Here is a 22,602-nt window from a genome sequence, read left to right on the forward strand (position 1 = left end):
AACAAGTATAATCTTTTAATCTGCACTTGTGTATGCAAAAGTTATGTTTTTGCATTGTCAAAAATATCGATAATTCAATTATTTATTTACATTCCATGCAACTGATTCATTCAATATGATGCAAAAATTTTCTTTGAGTGGTGCTTCTCAATGATGAATTAGCTTTACAAATATGGCTAAATTTAATTTAAAGTTAAATAATATTTAATGCTTACATCTTGCTTCTCCCCTATGCACTCATTGTATGAATGAGCACACTTTATATTTGATATCCAGTCAACTTTAGACTGCCACAAGTAAATATCATAGCTTAAGAGCTTTCAACACAAATTCTTCAATCAATTTTTAGTTTTGTTACTGAGAATATTCAGTAACAAAACTACAAATTTTACTTCTTCACTGTTCGATTGGGGAAAGTTAAGTCAAAGAGTTCCAAGTAATTATTGGATTTAATAGGCAATAGATGAATTTGACAGAATGGGGCAGAGAGATTTAAAGCCAGCTGATCAAAAACTGGAGATTCCAAATTAATGTCTCTGACAAGGAATATCAGAGCGGACATATGCACATGCACCACCTTTGAAATGGCGCCTCCGTAGCCAGGTGGGAAGGAGCAGCAGTGCATAGCACACGCTTCTTGATTAGACCGGGGTTCGAGCCCGTCACCACCAAATACGGAGGATGTGAAAAGATCAGGGAATGACCACCGCACTGGAGCAATATGGCCTTAGTTGCTAATGCTCCTAAAAACCAAATAACAAATAACAACCACCTTTGAAATAAAAGGAATTGCACAGCAATTAATTATGACAACTTAGATAACCAGTAGTTGAGTCAACTGATAATTGGGATCCTGGTGGAAAAACATATGTGGAGATTGCCAGATTGTAAGTAGAAATGAACATGATCGTAATCATGTTCATTTCACGTATATTTGCGAAAGAAACCAAGAAGTGTCAGGAGATTTGGATCTTTTCACAAATAAATTTGTTCTATTTGTTTCACTAGTCTGACTTACATTACTTACATTAGTTTGACTAGTTGCAGCTGGATTTGCATTGGTCAAAGTGCAAGGATGCAGAATTTTGAGTTCGTGGTAATGAAAAGTTTTTTGGAAATCTTTACCGTCCTTTTGATTAGTTAACATATTAAATTGTGTTTTACAAATTGTGTAAATAATGGTAGTCACATTTGTTAGCTTACTTTTTTAATTTAGCTAGTGATTTTGAAAGTTACAACTTACTATTTGTACTGCTATTGTATCGGTGTTTTGGTGCAAATATTGTAGCATCTAACGAGTAGTAGGGTTTTAATTGGAATAAATAAGTAGCTAAAAAGTTCTAATCACTTGTTGAGCATATATCTTTTGGTGTTTAGCTAAGGAATTTTACTTTTTTAGTAAGGATATAACTAATTTAACACTGCGATCGTAATGGTATAGTATAAAGTATATCTTGAACTTGACAGCATACGTTGTGGTGGTCGTACTGTATGTGGTATGGTTGTTTATTGGCACATTAGCTACTATGGCTATAGTGCACCTATTCGTAGTTATATCAGAAAATAATTAAGAACGTAGCAATTCAAATTCATTTCAGTTCTGAAAGCTATTCATAAAAGATTATACACTCTAATTTGTTTCAGAAAGCAAAAAAGTTCCTTAATATTTGCCCCCTCTCCTATGATATGATGTAGTGTCAACGGTTCTTGAAGATTAGCCAGATTTTGAAGTGTTGAAGTACGATGTGGTTGATAGTGTGGACAGTCAATAAAAATATGTTTGACTGTTAGATGGTCAGAGCAGTGTGAACACTGAGGAGGATCATTGCTGGTGAGTAAATGGAGGTGAGTCAGATGGGTATGCTCTATTCTTATCCGTGCGAGTACCACTTCTTCTCGCCGAACTGTCTGAGTGCATGAGTGCCATAATTTTGGGTCCTGTTTCAATTGAAAAAGTTTGTTATTTGTTTCTTTATGCCATAGCTCTGTCCACTGTGCATGGTATGCTGTTTGAATTATGATATTATAATCAGATGCTGGAATGAAAACAGAGGTTAAGTCTAAGGTTGATGGATTTTTAGCAGATATATCAGCTAATTCATTTCCTTTTATGCCTGAATGTGCCAGAATCCAGCAAAACTTCACTAGTTGTTGATGGTGATAAATTTGCAATAGCAAACTCCTGATTTTCATTAAAATATGGTGATTCTTTTGAGAGGGATTCTGCATTGCTCTAATTGAGCTGAGAGAGTCGGTGTAAACTATATATTTTGCAGATGGGTGCAGAGTCAAATTTTCTAGAGCTAATTGTATTGCATACAGTTCTGCTGAGAAGTTGCTATACTCAGGTGGAAGAGAAGCTGATATGATAGCTGAGGGAAACACTGAAACTCCAACAGTTGAAAGAGATTTGGAACCATCCGTATATACCGGCAAGAAGTCAGCACAGCTTTGAAGATGGCTAGCATGGAGTTGTTGCACATTCAGTGTCGGTAGGCGATTCTTTCCCCATTGTAGAAAATAAGTGTCACAAGTCAGTTGAGGAAAGGGCATCCGAGGAGGATGAGAGTAATTCTTTTTCTGTTGCCTATTGTGGAGAGGAACATTCCAGTTCTGCGATATTTCAAGGAGCCGTAGGCCAGCTGGTCGGATTTTACTTGGTTTATTTCTATAGAGATTAACTAGTGGTTGATTAAAAAGGTATGGCTGAATAGGATGCAAAGAGCAAGTCTGTATTTTGGCTGCATATTTAAGTAACAGCATTTTTCTGCGGAGATGCAGAGGGGGCTCATGAGCTTCAATGTATAGACTATGAGTTGGAGATGTCCTCTAAGCACCAATTGCAATCCGCAGTGCATTATGTTGAATAGGATCCAACCAGCGTAGTACACTCCTTCGGGCAGAATCATAAACTGGAACACCATAATCTAAACGGGATCTGATCAATGCTCTATATAAGAGCAGCAAAGTTGTACGGTCTGCTCCCCAAGAATGGGCAGATAAAGCTCTTAGCATGTTGATGTTTTTGAGACAGGTAGTACGTAATAATTTAACATGCTCAAAGAAGTTCAGCTTACTGTCCATGATTAGTCCCAAGAATCTGATATTGCTGGCAATCGGAATGGTGGTATTTGATATCCGAAGTTCAGGATCCGTATGCAGTTTGCATTGATTGCAAAAGTGGATCACAACTGTTTTCTGTTGGGAAAGACAATATCCATTGAGCTCAGCCCACTTTTGTACTTTATTGAGAGACATTTGCAATTGCCTTTCAACAGATCTCATATTCTGTGAATGGCAAGAAAGAGAGAGATCATCAGCGTAAAGGTATGCCTCTACAGTATTTGGGAGTTCTTTTGTGATAGAATCAATTCTGAGGGCAAACAGGGTTGCACTCAAAACTGACCCCTGTGGTACTCCTTCTTCTTCTTGCAAGAATGTAGTAGAAAGGGAATTTTGATATCGCACCTGGAAAGATCTGCTCTTGAGGAAGTTCCTAATAAATATAGGCAGGTTGCCACGGAGACCATGATTATGCAGGTCACGGAGAATTCCATATCGCCAGGTAGTATCGAATGCCTTCTCTATATCTATGGAGACCATAACTAGGTGTTCATTTTTAACAAAGGCATTGCGAATTTCGGATTCTGCCTTGATAATCAGATCAAAGGAGGACCTGTTTTGGCGAAAGCCATGCTGACTATTACTTAGTAGATGTTCACTTTCAATGATCCAAGTGAGTCGACTGTGGATCATTTTTTCAAGAATTTTACCAAGGCAACTGGACAGAGATATTGGTCTGTAACTATTAGGATTGGAGGGGTCTTTTCCAGGTTTCAAAAAGGCCAGAACTGTAGCATGGTGCCAAGAAGTGGGATAAACATTTCCCAGGAAGATTCAGTTAAAGAAGGCTAGCAGCATTTGTAAGTTTTTCTCATCAAGGTTCTGTAACATAACAATATATTCCATCTGGCCCAGGGGCACTGTTGCGCGTTGTTCTGATGGCTTGCATAAGTTCACAGTATTGGAGCGGCTGATTATATGGAAGTAGCAGTGAAGGTCGAAAGTTAATGTGTCTCTGTTCTGTGGTGATCTTAGTGTTCTGAAATTCTGGAGTGTAGGTGGAAGCAGCTGAGACGTGAGCAAACGTTTTGCCTAAGGCATTTGCTATATCCAGAGGAGCAGAGACGTCTAGACCATTGCAGGAGAGAATTGGGGAAGGAACAGTTGGAAACTTCTCGGAAAGCTGCCTAATTTTCTTCCATATTAATCGTGGGTTCATGTTTCTATTGATAGTCGATGCAAACCGAGTCCAAGAATCTTTCTTGGCTTGTCTTTGAATGAGACGAGCTTTTGCCTTTAGTTTCTTGTAGTTAATAAGATTAACTGTAGTTGGAGTTCGACGAAATAAATTCCTTGCTTTATTATGTTCTTTCTTCGCTTTTGTGCATTCCTCATTCCACCAACAGTTGAAATGGCGTCGAGTCTTGGAATTTGATATTGGAATTGAGCTTTTAGCTGCAAATAAAAGACAGGAAGGGATATAATCGGTAACTTCATCTATGGGATGTAGTTGTATAACTTTTTTGTCCAGTGTGATTGCTGACTGAAATTTGTCCCAATTAGCTTTAGAGAATTTCCATTTCCTGCAGGGTTCGTCTAATGGCGGTTGTGTAGTCATCAGATTACAAACAATTGGAAAATGATCACTGCCCATGGGATTATCCAGAGCGGACCATTGCATGACTGAAAACAGTATCAGGGAGCAAATCGATAGATCAATGGCAGAAGTCTGTCCATTAGGTAACTGTATATGGGTGTGCGAACCACTGTTAAGAAGAGTAAGGTTTTGTTTTTCCAGTAAAGTTTCGATCAGTCGGCCGCGTCTGTCTAATTTAGATGATCCCCATAAAGGGTGGTGGCCATTGAAATCTCCTAGCAGGCAGATAGGGGAGGGTAGCTGTAATAAAAGTTCCTTAAGATCATTATAAGAGTAAGTATGATTTGGTGGGAGATAAACTGAGACTAGAGTTAAAGCAGTCTGAGTAATCAGACGCACAGCGACAGCTTCGATTTGGGTTTGGAGAGTGATTTGCCTAGCTGGAATCTTTCTGTTAATTAAAATAGCTACACCACCACGAGCAGAATTGGATGTATTCCGATCTAGTCGATAGACTGAGTAGTTTTTTATGGAAATGGAAATTTGAGGAGTTAAATAGATTTCTTGCAGGCAGAAACCAACTGGAGAGTAGCGGTTAATTAAGTAATGAATGTCATCAATGTTGCCATGAAAGCCTCTGCAATTCCATTGCAAGATGTTAGGCATTACTTGAATTTAGAAGAAGAAACTGTACCTGACGTGGCTGTCTTATGGCGTTCTGGCTTTGGTTTGTCTCTTTTTAGAAATGTAGGGTGACCTGTGTCCATATCTTCTTCTTCTACAAATATTTCCAGAATCAGATCTTCCTGTTTGGATGAATACTCTGAATGCACCAATGTGTCCTGAATAATCTTTTTTGAAGATGAACTAGGATTATTTGAAGTAGTAGCAATCACTGGTGGAGGAGGGGATTTTACTGGAATCTTTAGAGGCGTATTACTTGCTTGGTCTGAGTGCTTCAGAGTATTGGACTCTTGCTGAGTGAGGACAGCTCAAGCCCAGTCGGAGATTGATATGTTAAGTGGAATGGTAACATCAGTTTGCGTGGCTATTGTCTGATATTTTTTTGCGATACTGACATAGGTACGGTTATGTATACTGGGTGCAATTAATTTTCTTGCTTCCTGATAACTAACTTTATTTTCAACTTTATATTTCACAATTTGTTTCTCTGTTTTCCATCTCTCACATGTCTTAGAGTAGGCAGGATGGTTGCCTTTGCAGTTGGGACATATCATTTCTTTCACCGAACAATCACTTTGAATGTGATCAGAGGATCCACAGTTGGGACAAACTGGGTTGCTTCTGCATGTCGTTTGAGAGTGGCCATACTTTTGGCATTTATAACATCTCAACGGATTGGGTATGAAAGGACGAGTGCGGCAAAGAAGATATCCTGCTTTTACTGATGAGGGCAGATTTGGACTGTTAAAGGTGAGAATTAAATTTCTGGTAGGTATATTGTCTCTTTTGACCACAATTCTTTTCACAGCGATTACATTTTGTTCCTTAAGCTCTTCTTTAATTTCTTCCTCCGTCACATTCATCAGGTCCCAACTAGATATTACACCCTTTGATGTATTTAGGGTTGCATGTGGAGTTATGTTAACTGGAATACCAGCAAAATTTGTAATTTTTAGTAGTTTCTCAGAATGCCTTTGGTTTAGAGTTTCAACAAGTAAGTCCCCTGATTGCAGTCTCTTAACCGTCTTGGGAGACCCTGCAATACTTTCCAGATGTTTTTGGATTAGAAAAGGGGATAGCTTACTGAGAGGCTGTTCTGATAGTGAGCGCATTATTAAAAATGCTGGTAAGTCTGTCACCGAGGGATTGGTTTTCAACCTCTTTGCTTGTGACGAATCATGTTTATGTTCGGTATCTGGCCGACAGCTTGTCGACTCTATAGATGGAAACATATTTTTTTCCATGTTGGCTCCTCTTAGCCCCTGGCAGATGAACTTTTCTGCCAAGGTTACCGGCCCCGCCACGGGGAGGCAGGAGCAGTGCCTGGTGTGACCAAGCGAAGTTAGTAGGGGTTACTCTATTAAATATGAAAAAGAAAAGTTACTTTCCTTTCTTGCTCTTGATCAGTACTTTTGAAAAAAGAACTGCTATTAAATAAAAAGATTTATTAAGGAGAAGAACGTAAAAGAGAACTAGAATTCACCTTTTGAGAATCACAGTGAAAGCACAGAGAAATCGCTTAGTCACAATCGCTTGGCACCCAGGGCCAGCATACGTTGTAACATATAACTTGAACTTGATAGCATAAGATGTAATGTGTATCTCGAACTTCATACGTAAGGTGTAATGTAAAACTTCATAGTGTGATACATACCACTACATTTACGAATCTATTACCTTAGTGCAGTATTGTCAATTATATTAATTTTTATTAATTTTCACTGTTAATCAATTAAATTATATTTAAACAGAAATCATACCCCAGACTAGTGCAGCAAAGCAACAGTGGGCTTTTCTGCACTAGTAGGGGGATTGCTGTGTCTCAGGGTAAAACTGAAGGGGACAAAACTCTAATGTACGTAACATTATTAATACATATAACTTGATAGGAGATACGGACGTTATATAACGAAACTCGGAGATAATACTAGATACTGAAATAGAAAAAAAAAAAAAAAAAAATATATATATATATATATACTGGTTAATTGAATAAATTTTGCTGTATTACTGGTTAACTGATTAAATTGCTTCGGTTTGGTCGATTTTTCCATTTACTGGTTTTTATCTACTATCTGTATCGGTATTTAGGTGTATCGGGAAAAGGAGATCCAGTTAGCCTGTGCAGTCTAACTTCTTCCTGGGGGTCTGTACATGTAATGGTAAATAATAATAATAATAATAATAATGATAATAATAAATGAAGTAAATATTTTGTATTTCAAACAAACATCAGATAAACAACAAATAATTCAATGTTAACTAACATTCTTTTACCTGGTCATCTACCCACTACTCCGTCGGGGGCTTTGAACGGGTCGATAGCCAGATTAAAGGAATGTCTCATACCTACCCGTTTCTGTTATCCCTTTATCAGTTGGCGCCTCCGTAGCCAGGTGGGAAGGAGCAGCAGTGCGTAGCACACACTTCTTGATTAGACCGGGGTTCGGGCCCATCACCACCAAATACGGAGGATGCGGAAAGGTCAGGGAATGACCACCACATATCCCGGACCAATATGGCCTTAGTTGCTAATGCTCCTAAAAAAAAAAAAAAAAAAAAACCCCTTTATCAGTTTTGCCATTTTAGTGATATTTTTGTACATAATTACTTAATTTTGGATAACTTTAATTAATTGATTTTAGATAATCTTTAATAAATTGATTTTAGATAATCTTTGATTAATTAATTTTTGGTAAACTTTATTTATATTGATTTTAGATAATCTAATTATAATTTTAGAAATATTTTTAATCTTAGAATCGGAATCAGCAAACTGGTACAGGTGATACAAAGCCCAACGGATGAGTATCTGGATAAGTGAGGAAGTTTTTACTTACTGAATAAACTTTTATTGAATAAATAGCATTCAATGCCGCCACACCACAAGTAAATAGCAAAAAACCTAGCAGATCCAAACACCACAACCTCCAAAACAAAGAAAACTATGGAGAAATCCTTCGACACCAGAATAATCTAAAATTTAAAAAATGTAACAGCAAACTTTGCAAGACGTGTCCACAAATGCACAGTATACACCAACAAAAACGACGACAGCGCACCAACTTTTTGCCACACAAAAAATATCATCTACTTAATTACTTGTAAAGCATGGGGAATACAATACATTGGACAAACCAGCACAGAACTGCACATAAGATAAACCTACACCGATCTCAAATAAAGAAATATGGAGAAAACCCCAGAAAAGGCAACAACGCAGACAAACACACCAATGAAACAGAATACAAACACTTTCAAAAGCACGAATTCACCAATATATCGATTGCAATCCTAGCCATAATAGAAGATACTGCCAAAAGAGAAAACATGGAGGACATACTTATAATAATGTACAAATCCCTATACCCATATGGGCTCAATAACAGATTCAATGGCAGAAACTTCACATATACCAACCCAGACCAATGTACATACACTATCTTTCAGCTCAACAAAAACTGGCACAAAAATGGATTAAAGCATAATAAAATTAGATAAGAAAACAATGAAGACGACAAATACAAAACATAAAACCTAAACGACTTCGAAAAACTCATCACAGAATGGGATACGGACCCCATCAATATTAGAAATATCCACACCATCCTATTTACTCTTAAAATTAGCAAACTTAAAGCGCTATACAGAATTCATCAAAAACTCAATATTCAGAACATACACCTCAACCATACCCTAGAAGATGTATTCAAATCCAGAATCGGCACTGATTACAAAGACAGATCGAAAAAAGAATACTGCACAATCAAATTGCTGAACCGGACATTCGACCATGTTAACATCAGTGACATTATGGATAACACCAAAAAGTTCCTACCTATCAAAAACATTAGCATAAAAGTTAGAAGTAGTTTCACAAAACCTATAGGCATAACCATATGTAACTACAAAAACACCATTAGCAATATGAACAACGCAGAACAACCTTGCCACTGCCTAAATAAGAAATACAAAAAATACATAGATCCACATCATCACAGGTGACCTTGGCATTACAGAAGATCGCACACTAAAAGAAATCATGAAAAAAGGAACCAAGTTCAGACTCAATAGCCCAACCAATTTAAAAAGCACACGAAAATCTATATAAAAGGACCTACTACAATTCGCTTTCAAAATTGCATTCAAATATAACACACCTATAGAGGCATTCCAAATATGGATAAACAATACCACAGAAAAAATCATGAACAGATTCCAAGAAGTCTTAACACCACAAAATTACATTAAACAATATAATTTAAAAAACATTAACCACAAGACGAAAGAACTACAAAGCAAATTCGTTATAACAAACACAGACAAGGCCAACAACAACTTTAGTATAATATGCAAAAAGTTTTACATAGACACAATTAAAGAAGAAATGAACACAGTGAAACATACAAACAAATAAACTCCACACCAAACAGCATCAGCAAGAAAATCATAGCATTACACAAAAAACCCAAGCTGAAAATAGACACTACAAAATATCCATTCATTTACTGGATCCCCAAATTTCACAAAATACCCACCGGAAAAAGGTTCATCACATCTGGAAAAAGCAGCTACATAAAACCATCCAGCAGCCTACTGGAAGACAAGCTTAAAATTATAACTAGCGAAATAACTAACACCAAAATCATCACCAACAACAAAAAATATCTAGATTACATTCAAAACAAAAACAACAATATCAGAAGCATCTACACCTATGACTTCAAAAACCTCTTCACTAGCATTTCACATGACAATCTAATTAAAGTCCTCATATATGTACTACTTTCAAAACCACCAAAAAAATTTGAAATGCAATAAACATCTAATCAATCTCAACGTCAAAAATAACTACTGATGGGAAACAGCATTTACTTACAGACAAGAGGGATAGCCATGGGATCTTGCTGCTCCAGCGCAATAGCCAACCTTTACTTACACCACTTTGAAAATAACATACAAGAAGGAATCAACATATATAGATATATCGATGATGTCCTAGTCGTCAACTACGACAACTTCAAAACATTGGCTCAGGAAATCTACCCCACAGACCTTAGCATTGAACGTACCAACCCAGACAGCAACCTACAAGCATTTTACCTGGACAGCCAGATCAATATCACCAAAGACAATATCGACACTAAACATTACGACAAAAGAGACTACTTCAACTTTCCCGCCATAAAGCTCATCCACTGGGATAGCAACATTGCTAAGCACATACAAGGAAACACTATTAGGAACTAAACAACCAGATTAATAAACAATGCAATAATACAGAAAATATAACGGAAGCAATTAAAAAACTAATAAAAACCCTCCCCAAAAACAATATACCTCACAATTACAGCAAACACCACATTAAAGCGGCCAATACATATGAACATCAAAAATCAACTGAAGATCTGCCCATATAGAATAATTGCTATATAGAATAATTGCACAAAACAGCTATAAACCATCAGTAGCCAAAAACCAAATTGAAAAGCAGGATAAAAGCTACCTAAATTGAGGCCAGAATTTATTGCGCTCAAAAGAGGCTCGTCCTCTGACCGCACTGTAATCCGGCATCCTATACTAACCCACCCTTTTGATATAAAAATAAAAATTTAAAAATAAAAATTAGAAATGCCCAAATGGAAATATAGCAACATACAAAGAACATATTTAAACTAAACAGCACAAGGTAAACATTCACTTAGTAAGAGGCTGTATATATGTAAATAGCTACCCCCTAGGACAATACGGGCCATTATGCCTTAGAAAAGCTATACCGGCCCAGTCCAAGGGATAGCAATAACAAACTTCATGTAAATAACAATGGAAAAATCATGTAAATACAAATTCATGAAAAAATGCAAATGGACAACATCCTTACATCATAAAAACATCCTTTTCTTCAAAACCTCATCATCAATAATAATCACCAAGTAATTTTCTAATACATCGGGCTTGTATATAAGAAAAACATATTATTTCAACTCGGAAGAATTCCCCCAACCCCCGGTAATACGTAAAAATCAACCCTCTCATGACTTGCAAATATATCGCCCTACAGCAATATCGATATCACGCCATAACAAACAATAGGCACATCTGCGCACTAAAAACCGATCGGTCAATAAAACAAACAGAGAACGGGACTAACCCTCTTTTTCCGACAGACTACCAACTGACTGTAAGTAAAAACCTCCTCACTTATCCAGATACTCACCTGTTGGGCTTTGTATCACCTATACCAGTTTGCTGATTCCGATTCTAAGATTAAAAATATTTCTAAAATTATAATTAGATTATCTAAAATCAATATAAATAAAGTTTACCAAAAATTAATTAATCAAAGATTATCTAAAATCAATTTATTAAAGATTATCTAAAATCAATTAATTAGTTATCCAAAATTAAGTAATTAAGTAATTATGTACAAAAATATCACCAAAATGGCAAAACTGATAAAGGGATAACAGAAACGGGTAGGTATGAGACATTCCTTTAATCTGGCTATCGACCCATTCAAAGCCCCCGACGAAGTAGCAGATAGATGACCAGGTAAAAGAATGTTAGTTGACATTGAATTATTTGTTGTTTATCTGATGTTCGTTTGAAATACAAAATATTAACTTCATTTATTATTATCATTATTATTATTATTATTAACCATTACATGTACAGACCCCCAGGAAGAAGTTAGACTGCACAGTCTAACTGGATCTGTGGCGCCTCCGTACCCAGGTGGGAAGGAGCAGCAGTGCGTAGCACATGCTTCTTGATTAGACCGAGGTTCGAGCCCGTCACCACCAAATACGGAGGATGCGGAAAGGTCAGGGAATGACCACCGCATATTCCAGGAGCAATATGGCCTTAGTTGCTAATGCTCCTAAAACCCAAACAACAACAACACAACAGCTAACTGGATCTCCTGTTCCCGACACACTTAAATACCCATACAGATAGTAGATAAATATCAGTAAATGGAAAAATCGACCAAACCGAAGCAATTTAATCAAAGTAATACAGCAAAATTTATTCAATTAACCAGTAATACAGCAAAATTTATTCAATTAACCAGTAATACAGCAAAATTTATTCAATTAACCAGTAATATGTCAAGCACGTATAATGTCAAATTGCCATATGACAATAGCATTAACGTAGCAAGTGATAAAGAAGCAATAATCAAATAGGTTTAAATAATAATTAAAAAACATAATATATATATATATATATATATATACACATACAGGGTGTCTCAAAAATATTGGTACAAAAGTTTAGGGGAGGTAGGTAACATCTAAAGGAATGTGAATCGCATAGGAACCTATAACCAGAAACATCACAGGAAAGTAGTAGCAGAGGCACAAGAAGCAGAAATGACACAAGACAGTAATTAGTGGCAAACAGTTATATGACATAATATTAAAAATGGAGTACGAGATGGATGCATTTCATGATGTTACAACGGATGCTCGAAGGTTCCACCATGAGACGCGATGCATGCGTGACACCCTCGCAGCATGGATTGGCGGACACGGTCGAACACACCTGGAGTTTCTTTGACAGTAGCAGCAGCGCAGACGAGTCTCGCCATGAGATCTATTTCCGTCTCCACAGGCGATTCATACACGACAGATTTGAGGGCCCCCCCACAGAAAGAAATCAAGGCTCGATAAATCAGGTGAGCATGGGGACTAGGCAACGGGTCCACCACGGCCAATCCATCGACGCCCAAAACGCCTGTTCAAATGGTCACGAACACATCTTCCATAATGGGCAGGCGCCCCGTCATGTTGAAACCAAATGTTGCATCTCACATTTGCTGGAACATCGTCAAGTAACCCTGGTAGAACTTGTTCAAGAAAGATCCGATATTTAGCGGAGTTCATGCGGGATGATAACAGGTATGGGCCAACTAAGCAGTCACCGACCATACCTGCCCACACATTTATTGCGAAGCGATGTTCTGCCGCATGGGGGCACACACCGTGTGGGCCCTCTGCTAATCCATACACTAGGTGCATGTCTGCCAGCTCACAGTTCGTATATTGATGCATGCTCTTCGTGCGGCGACTACTGCTTGAATGAGTAAACCAGAAATTTTCTTTCTCACGAACTGATGAACAGCGCCATGTACCGACTTATGGTGACGTTTCCGGTTATGGGTTCCTATGTGATTCACATTCCTTTAGATGTTACCTACCTCCACTAAACGTTTATACCAATATTTTTGAGACACCCTGTATAATGTTATAACTCCATTGGGATATAAGTTTAGGTTTATAATTTTGTATTGAAATTGAAATTTTATTTGAAATTCAATAGAAATCAAGAGTCAGACCATAGCAGCAAAGCAAAAGGCTCAAGCTAATGTCAGTTCTGTGGCTCAGGGAAGAACTGAGGGGGCAGTTGTCCTCGGAATCACAGCCTTTCAAAATGCTTGTTTGATGTTTGTGGAGCAATCAGGGATGGGATATGATATTGCTAAGGAGAATGTCTTTGTGTGTGCACGATGTAAGGAGTGTGAGGAAACTAGGCGACAATTCAGCGTTTTTATGGGCTTATATGAGAGCTTGAAGGTCACGGTGGATGCCCACAAGGGATCTAAATTGAGGGGCCCATAAAGCTCTCAGCTGCCCACATCAACACCAGAGCTTTCACTTGAACATCACGCAACACAGCGGCAAGTGGAGTGGAGAGAAAGGCAACAAGATTAGTGAATGGAGAAAAGCGTTGCTCTTACAAAGAAAGGCTTAAGTTTTGCAAATTACAGTGTCTGCAGACTAGGCACCTGTGGGGTGATTTGATTGAGGTGTATAAAGCCTTGAATGGTTTGAGCAGGCTCAATGCTGATGGGATTATTCCTCTTTCTTAGAATAATTGCCTGAGAGGGCATAAATTCAAATTGAGGAAAGACAGTTGTAAGACAGATGTGCAAAAGTTTGCCTTTATCCAGCATGTGGTTGATTGTTGGAACAAACTTCCATCTGTTGTTGTAGAAGTTGATAGCTTAGGTAGATTCAAGGCAGAACTAGACAAACATTTGGAGTGGGTTGATGGGTGAAATGAGTTTTTTTTTTTTGGCTGATGCTATATAAGCTTGATTTCTTGCATCATGTGCCTTTACGAATGCTAATATATCAATCACAGCCTAATAAAATGTGCAACTTGAGCATTGTTTGCAGATCTCTGGAAGAGGAGTTGATCCAACCAAGGGAAATGTCTTTGTGGGTGCTAGTTACAGGGAATGTGAAGAATTTACGTGCCAACTGAGCATTGCGATGGGTGTTTATGAGAATCAAAAGAGTAGGGTAGATGACTTCTAATGAATTAAAATGGGGGGCAATAGTGGTATAGTATTTAGGGTCAGTCACCACCAGTGGTTACCTACATCTGTGCTGTATGTACTCTGCGATGGAATGTAGAGCAACTGCAAAAGTCAGGAAAAAAGTGTTTTTTCAAGTTTGTTATTATTACTATTATCATTACCCATATGGTACAAGGAAGCCTGAGGCTTTTGCTGCACCAGCCAAAAAAAAAATTTCTGGGGTTACCCTGTGAGAGAGAGAGAGAGAGAGAGAGAGAGAGAGAGAGAGAGAGAGAGAGAGAGAGAGAGAGAGTCAGAAGTAGAAGGGAATCGCCAAGGCAGAGAAGAATGATGATATCCAGTTCAGGACCCTGCATGTGCCAGGCCCATACTCACCAGATGTGAGCCCCTGGGATTAATGTAGCATTGTTCTGTTGTTATGTCTCTGGCAGCTTGGCCACAGAGCTCCTAGTGGGACCCTACATTGTCTGCCACTACCACGGAAAGGTGAACCAAGTAGTCCCTTAGTTCTCTGGGTGGTCTCTGCCAGGGTTGACTGAGCTTCCTGACAAAGTCCAATTTAAAAAAAAAAAAAAAAAAGAAAGAAGAGAGAAAAGAAAAAAAAGGAAGAAGAAAGAGGGAAGGTTGCATGGGGAGATAGTGAACGTAGGTCCGAATGAGGGTGAAGCTTTGGGTGGTTTGATTGTGAAGTTAGGCGACCCAGAGAAGGCAAAGTAAGGGTAGGGGAAAGGGAATAAAAACACGGGGACAGATGTCCTCGCATGATTGCCAGAGGTCATGGGGGTCTGCTCTGACACAAGAGAACTGCTAATCCCGCACCAGATGGTGCCAGATAAATCCTACCCCTGAGGGTTTGCAAGTTGATCCCACACTCTGGAGAGAGCCAGCAATCATAACCTTATGGGTTTGCAATTTATCCCACTCTACGGTGCCAGCAGTTTCCGCGCAATTTTGTGCCAGTAATGTATAATACCCTATCTGGGTTGGGAGTTTTTACGTATTTCCTTGGGAGTGGTATTGTCCCAAATCAGTCTAGGCCTGCGTCGCTTGTGTGCTTAGCAATTTTAGCTTTCCTTATGGCAAAGACTTCTTATGCGAATGATGTCAGACATTTATATGTGTCCTCGCTTGGAGTAGGAGAAAATCTTGGTTCCGGGTGTTGCACTGGATCCCTGTGAAGAAGTTTAACCTGGAAGTGTCATAGGAAAGGCACTCGCACTACTAAGTGACTCCATGATTCTTCCTCTGCACAGTGGCAGAAGGGTTCCCTTTCCACACAGAATGCAGTTAGTTTCTGTTTGAATGATCCATGGCCTGTAATAATAAAGGTTGAGTGGAGACCAGGCACAAATCAGGAAGGGCTTTGAGATAAGTCAGGTTGATGCGTGGCAGGAAGCATCTTGTGATGTCTCCTTTTGTTGTGGATTCCCAAGAGCATACATCCACTGGGTGATCAGTAATTCTCTTCTTTTCTCGCTTCAGATCATTTGCTAGGTCTAGTTACAAATCACAAACTTGTGCTGGGATTCCTTTCTTGAGTTGGGTGAAGAGTCCTCTTCTAACTACCTCAATGTAGAGTGGGAGGCAACCTGTTATAATTTGGAGTGCAGGGGTGCTGACTGTTCTGCATGCCCTGCAGATGGACAGTAGCATGAATCTTTGTATGGAATCCAGTTTGTGTTTATTTCTCTCCCTGGTCGTTTTGGTGTACCAGAAAGAGGCTCCATACGTGACAATTGGGACTGGGACTGCATTATAGATGACAGAGAGGGAGGGCCTTGAATTTTATGCCCCAATCTTCTCTGTTTATGCGTCGTACCATAGCTGTATCTCTTTGGATTTTTCCTGACAAGTTTTTGAGATGGGCGTGGAAGGATAGGCCAGCATTGATTCGAATTCCCAGATACTTAACCTCCATGAATAAGTGGATTGGGATATTGTTTAGTTTTATCGTAGATGGTTTCCTGATTTGCTGTTTTCCTTTCAGTAACAATGCTTTTGTCTTTACTTCAGAGATTTTTAGATTGTGTTTGGCTGCTCAATTTTGTAAGTTGCATAATGCCACATTCACTGTGATTTCAAGTGTTGCTCTACTGTTCGCTCCTGCGATCAGGCCTAAATCATCAGGAAAGGCCAGGAGCCAGACTGTGCCCAGATCCATCCTCAGGAACTTGTCCAAGATGATGGACCAAAGAAAGGGCCCTAGGACCGAGCCCTGGGGACAGCTCCAGTGGATGAATCTGTGCAGCAGTTGATATTTGTTTACTACCTGGACTCTTAGATTATTGGGGTAGGTTAGCAGACAATTGTATAGGTTGCCTGGGACATTTGCCTATGGTGAAATCAGGATGAAATACGGTTCGATGGTTTCCGGGTGGTAGGCTTGGTTGTCGTCTATGATTTTTTTGTTGATCTTGGGTAATTGCAGAATGCTTGTTTGGATAAGTATAGTCAAGGATATTTTGGATGAAGTCATTCCAGAATCATGTAAATGTGCCATCTGGTTTCTGTGTGGTGTCAACTACATCACCTCCCGGGAGCTGATTTATAACAATTTGGAAAACAATGCCCCAAGGGTCATTGTTCCCAGTGGTGGCTACAAAGGTGTGCTAGGACTCCTTTTGTGCATGCTCAGATCTTACCAGTGTATGTGTTTCTTATGGTGCGGTACTCTTCACGTTCATGACATTAGAGCTGAAAAAGGAATTAGAAAATGTGAATTGGAATATCATCGGTTTGGCTGAAACAAGAAGAAGAAATGAATAGCATTAGCATTAGTAGAGGCATTTGATGCAAGAAAGCAAGCTTATGCAGCATCAGCCAAAAAAAAAAAAAAACCCACTTCCACTTTACCCCTCTATTTGTTCAAAATACCTGTCCAGCTGAGCCTTAAACTTATTTAGGCTATCAACCTCCACTACAAGGGATGGAAGTCTGTTCCACCAACCAACCACCCGCTGGCTAAAGGCAAATTTCCGCACGTCTATCCTACATCTGTCTTTCCTCAATTTGAATTCATGCCCTCTCAGGTGATTATTCTGAGCAAGATGAAAAATCCCATCAGCATTGAGCATGCTCAAACCACTGAATTTATACACCTTAATCAGATCACCTCGCAGGTACCTAGTCTCCAGACACTGTAATTTGCAAAATTTATGGGCAACCCTTTGTTCCATTCACTACTCTTGTTGCCGTTCTCTGTACTCGTTCTAACAGCTCTACATCCTTCTTGAAATGAGGCCTCCAGACCTGTATACAGTACTCAAGGTGTGTCCTCACTATTGCCTTATACAAGGAGATAATCACTTCCTTATCCCTGCTAAAAAATTTCTGTATATCTTTGACAAGACACCATGAGCTACTCTTGCAGACCGTCTGCACTGCTCAGAAAACTTCATATCTGCCTGCACAATTACCCCCAGGTCCTTTTCATTCTCTACCACTGTCAGTGTAGTACCACAGAGTTGATATGTTAATCTGGGGTTTCTGCTTCCCATATGTAGTACTTTACATTTGTCAATGTTAAACTTCATTTGGCACCTCTCAGTCCAACTCCTCAACTTTTCTAGATCTTGTTGCAACAGCGTACTGTCATTAGTATCATTAACAACACTGCCAACCTTCGTATCGTCTGCAAACTTGGACATTAAGCTTGATATACCATCATTAATATCATTTATAAATACAGAAAACAACAATGGACCCAACACCGAATCCTGAGGGACTTCACTAAAAACATTAGTCCACAAAGAGCACTGTCCATTGATTAACACTCTCTGTCTTCTCCCACTCAACCATCCCTTTATCCATAGCAGCAATTTGTTGCCAATGCCACACTGCTCTAATTTCTGCAGCAGTCTTCCATGTGCAGCAGTATCAAAGGCCTTTCTAAGATTTAAATATATGATATCAATATTTATTCTTTGCATCCAGTTCCTTTGTGACTACATCATAGTATCCAATCAAATTGGTCAGACAAGACTTCCCCTTAAGAAACCCATGCTGTGTCCGAGCTATAACTGAAGTCTTGTCTAGATGATCCTGCAATGCTTCTTTAACCAGTGCCTCCATTAGTTTCCTCTGGAACAGAAGTTAAACTAACAGGTCTGTAATTACCTGTGTCTCACCTTTGATCCTCCTTTGTGGATTGGGGTCACATTTGCACTTCTCCCGTCCATGGGTACCTCCCATGAGTCCAGGGAAGCTCTCATAATTATGGCTAACAGTTTGCTTACTTCCTTTGCCACCTCCTTTAATATAACTGGATTGATTCCATCCACCCCAGTTGCCTTTCTTATGTTTATCTTCATCAATTTCTCCTCCACTTTAATCTTAATTATTACAAGATTATCTAGCTTACTGCCAGAGTTTAATACACATCTGGCATTCGCTTCTCTGAATAACTCCTCATGTGTGAATGTATATGCAAAATATTCATTTAATTTGTTAGCTACCTGAGCAGGATCATCAACAGCTGAACCATCAATATCAAGTGGACCAATTTGATTCATTGCCTTCCTTCTAGAGTTTACATAAGTAAAGAACTCTTTGCTGTTTTTCTTTGCATCCTTTGCCAAAGATTTCTCATAATCTGCCTTTGCCTGTGTAACCTCCTTTGTCATTTGGTTACAGACCAGTTTATATCTATCATAGGCTTCTATGTCACCTGTTATTTTATATGTAACCCCCAGGGGCTCACATCTGGTGATTAGGGGCTTGGCACATCCAGGGTCCTGAGTTGTATATCATTATTCTTCTCTTTCTTGATGATTTCCTTCTACTTTTGTTTCTCTTTCTCTCTCTTTCTCTCTCTCTCTCTCTCTCACTCAGGATAACTCGAGAATTTTTTTTTGGCTAGTGCAGCATAAGCCTCAGGCTTCCTTGCACCATATAGCTAATAATAATAATTATAATGTATCCCATGCATTTTTCTTCTCTGTCACATGTCTAATTAGTTCATCAGACATCCACTTAGGCCTAAATCTTGAACAATATTTCTTAGATAGTATGAAAAGCCTAGTTTTTTTTTGGGTTTTTTTTTGTTTGTTTGGTTTTAGGAGCATTAGCAACTAAGGCCATATTATTCCGGGATATGTGGTGGTCATTCCCTGTACTTTCCGCATCCTCCGTATTTGGTGGTGACGGTCTCGAACCCCTTTTTAATCAAGAAGCGTGTGCTACGCACTGCTGCTCCTTCCCACCTGGCTATGGAGGTGCCAATGTAAAAAAAAAAAAAAAAAAAAAAAATGAAAAGCCTAGTAGCTTCCAAGATTAATTCTGTGAATGCTTCCCATTTTCAACTTGCTGTTGGTAAAATCTTCAGTTGGTCCCACTGTATAGAATTTAAATAATGTCTCAGACCACCGTAGTCACCGTTACGAAAGCAAAAACCCTTCCCTTTTCCCTTGATGGTAGTTACCTCTTTGAGTAAACCACACTTCAGCACAGCCTTGATCATTGACCTTCACCACTGCCACCTAGTGGTTCCTTTATCTGCAGATTCTTAATGCACGAAGAATCACTACTGATAATGAGATCGAGAGTATTACTCCCTCTAGTTGCCTCCCAAACATGCTACTGTAGAAAACAATCATCCAATAAATCCACAGAAGCCTTGCTAGTGTGTGTGTGTGTGTGTGTGTGTGTGTGTGACCAACCCACAAATTCCAGTCAATCTCTGGGAAATTAAAATCCCCCATTATAAGACACTCTGATTTACTGGCCCAATCTAATTTCTCTGCACAATTGCTCATTATTACTCATCAGATTCATTAGGCCTATAACACATACCTACTCTCATTTTTCCTTTCCCAGTGGGCACCTCCATAGCCAGGTGGGCAGGAGCAGCAGTGCGTTGCACAGGCTTCTTGATTAGACCGGGGTTTGAGCCCGTGCTCACCGAATACGGAGGATTCGGAAAGGTCAGAGAATGACCACAGCATATCCCCAGAGCAATATGGCCTTAGTGTTAATGCTACTAAAAACCAAATAACATCCTTTCCCAGTGCTTATGTCACACCAATTTGTCTCAACATTGCATTGCATTGTCCACCAACATCAATTGGATGCACTTCCTTAGATTTTATGTGTTTTTTAACTAACAGCAATACCCCTCCTCCCTTCCTGTACACATTGTACTCCCCAAATTCCAATTCTGCACTGCTGATGTCTGTGTGACCCTACATCCCTGATATCCCAACAATACCTGCCTTTGATGTATTGACTAGCACTTCATGCTCATCGAATTTATTAACTATACTCCTAGAATTGGTGTACATGCACCTGTTTCTACTCTTAGTTACTCTAACACAGCCCATGTATTTACTTGTTCCACTATGACTCCCAGCAATCATGAAAATCCCCATTGCCTTTCTTTCCAGGCTGCTGCTCAAATCAATTCAATAGAAGCAGTGCAAGAATCACTTTCACCTCTGCCAGTGGCTACTGTTAATCTATTAGTCCGTGTATCCTCCCCCAAGCTAGCAGTTTTCCGACCCACCTAACTCTGCCTAGATAGCATCAGCAAATATTCTTGCACCCTTTCCATTTAATTGTATCGTATTTAAGTGTTTCAGCAAATATTCTTCTACTTCAAGTTCATCAGGTATGTAGGGACACAGGTTCTTGGTTAGAATTTCTTCTTTTATTTCCCCAGGTGTGTTTTTATCTATGCCAAATATAAATATCGAGGACCCTTTCTTCTTAGGGCATTCAGCCCTCAGCAAAGCTTATCATGTCTTTATTATTGAGGATGGATTATACCTCCTACCTGGTATCAGTTTATATTGTTATACCTGGGTGCCTGGTTTTTCTAATGCTCTTAATCCTGACTTGCTTCCTCCACTGTCTTAATTAAAATTACATGAGACTCAGACGTTCTTGGAGGCCATTTGAGTTGTGGGGACTTTAGCATTAGCAAGGGCACATGATGCAAGAAAGAAAGTTTATATAGCATCAATCAAAACACACACACACACACACTTCTCATTTCACCCATCCACTCATTCCAAATGTTTGTCTAGTTCTGCCTTGAATTTGTTTAAGCTATCAACATCTACAATGACAGATGGAAATTTGTTCCATCAATCAACCATCCGCTGGCTAAAGGCAAACTTCTGCACATCTATCCTATAACTGTCTTTCCTCAATTTGAATTTATGGAAGAATCTCATCAGCATAGAGCATGTTCAAACCATTCAAGGCTTTATACAAGTCAATCAGATCACCTCGAAGGTGCCGACCGGGCTAGCCGGGTGGGTAAAGTACCTGCCTGGCAACCCAAAGGTTGCGGGTTCGAATCCCGCCTCGGGCTTGGATCAAAGTACTGCAAAAAAAACCTTGGGAGGTGCATTATGGCCACAGAAGTGCCTAGTCTCCAGACACTGTAATTTGCAAAACTTAAGCCTTTCTTCGTCAGCGCAATGCTTTGTTCCATTCACTAATCTTGTTGTCCTTCACTGTACTTATTCCAACAGCTCTACATCCTTCTTAAAATGAGGCCTCCAGACTTGTATACAGTACTCAAGGTGTGGCCTGACCATTGCCTTATAGAAGGGGATAATCACCTCCTTATCCCTGCTAGAAAAAGTCCTATATAACATTGACAAGACACCATGAGCTACTCTTCCAGACCGTCTGCACTGCTCAGAAATCTTCATATCTGTCTGCACAATTACGCCCAGGTCCTTTTCATTCTCTATCTACCACTGTCAGTGTACTACCACACAGTTGATACATTACTCTGGGGTTACTACTTCCCATATGCAGTACTTTGCATACGTCAAGGTTAAACTTCAGTTGCCTCCTCTCAGCCCATCTGCTCAACTTTTCAAGATCCTGTTGCAGCAGCGTACTGTCATTAGTGTCATTAACAACCCTGCCGACCTTCGTATCGTCTGAAAACTTGGACATTAAGCCTGATATACCATCATCA

General features: G+C 39.2%; 1 protein-coding gene across 1 annotated transcript in view; it reads right to left on the bottom strand.

Moving 5' to 3' along the window:
- Window positions 1–22,602, bottom strand: part of LOC150081819 (RIMS-binding protein 2-like) — a 1,020,459-nt gene that overhangs the window by 311,308 nt on the left and 686,549 nt on the right. The gene's annotated exons all lie outside the window — the stretch shown is intronic.

The sequence above is a fragment of the Mastigoproctus giganteus genome, chromosome 8, assembly GCF_048544385.1.
Source record: "Mastigoproctus giganteus isolate SK-2022 chromosome 8, ASM4854438v1, whole genome shotgun sequence".
Taxonomy (NCBI): Eukaryota; Metazoa; Arthropoda; class Arachnida; order Uropygi; family Thelyphonidae; genus Mastigoproctus; species Mastigoproctus giganteus.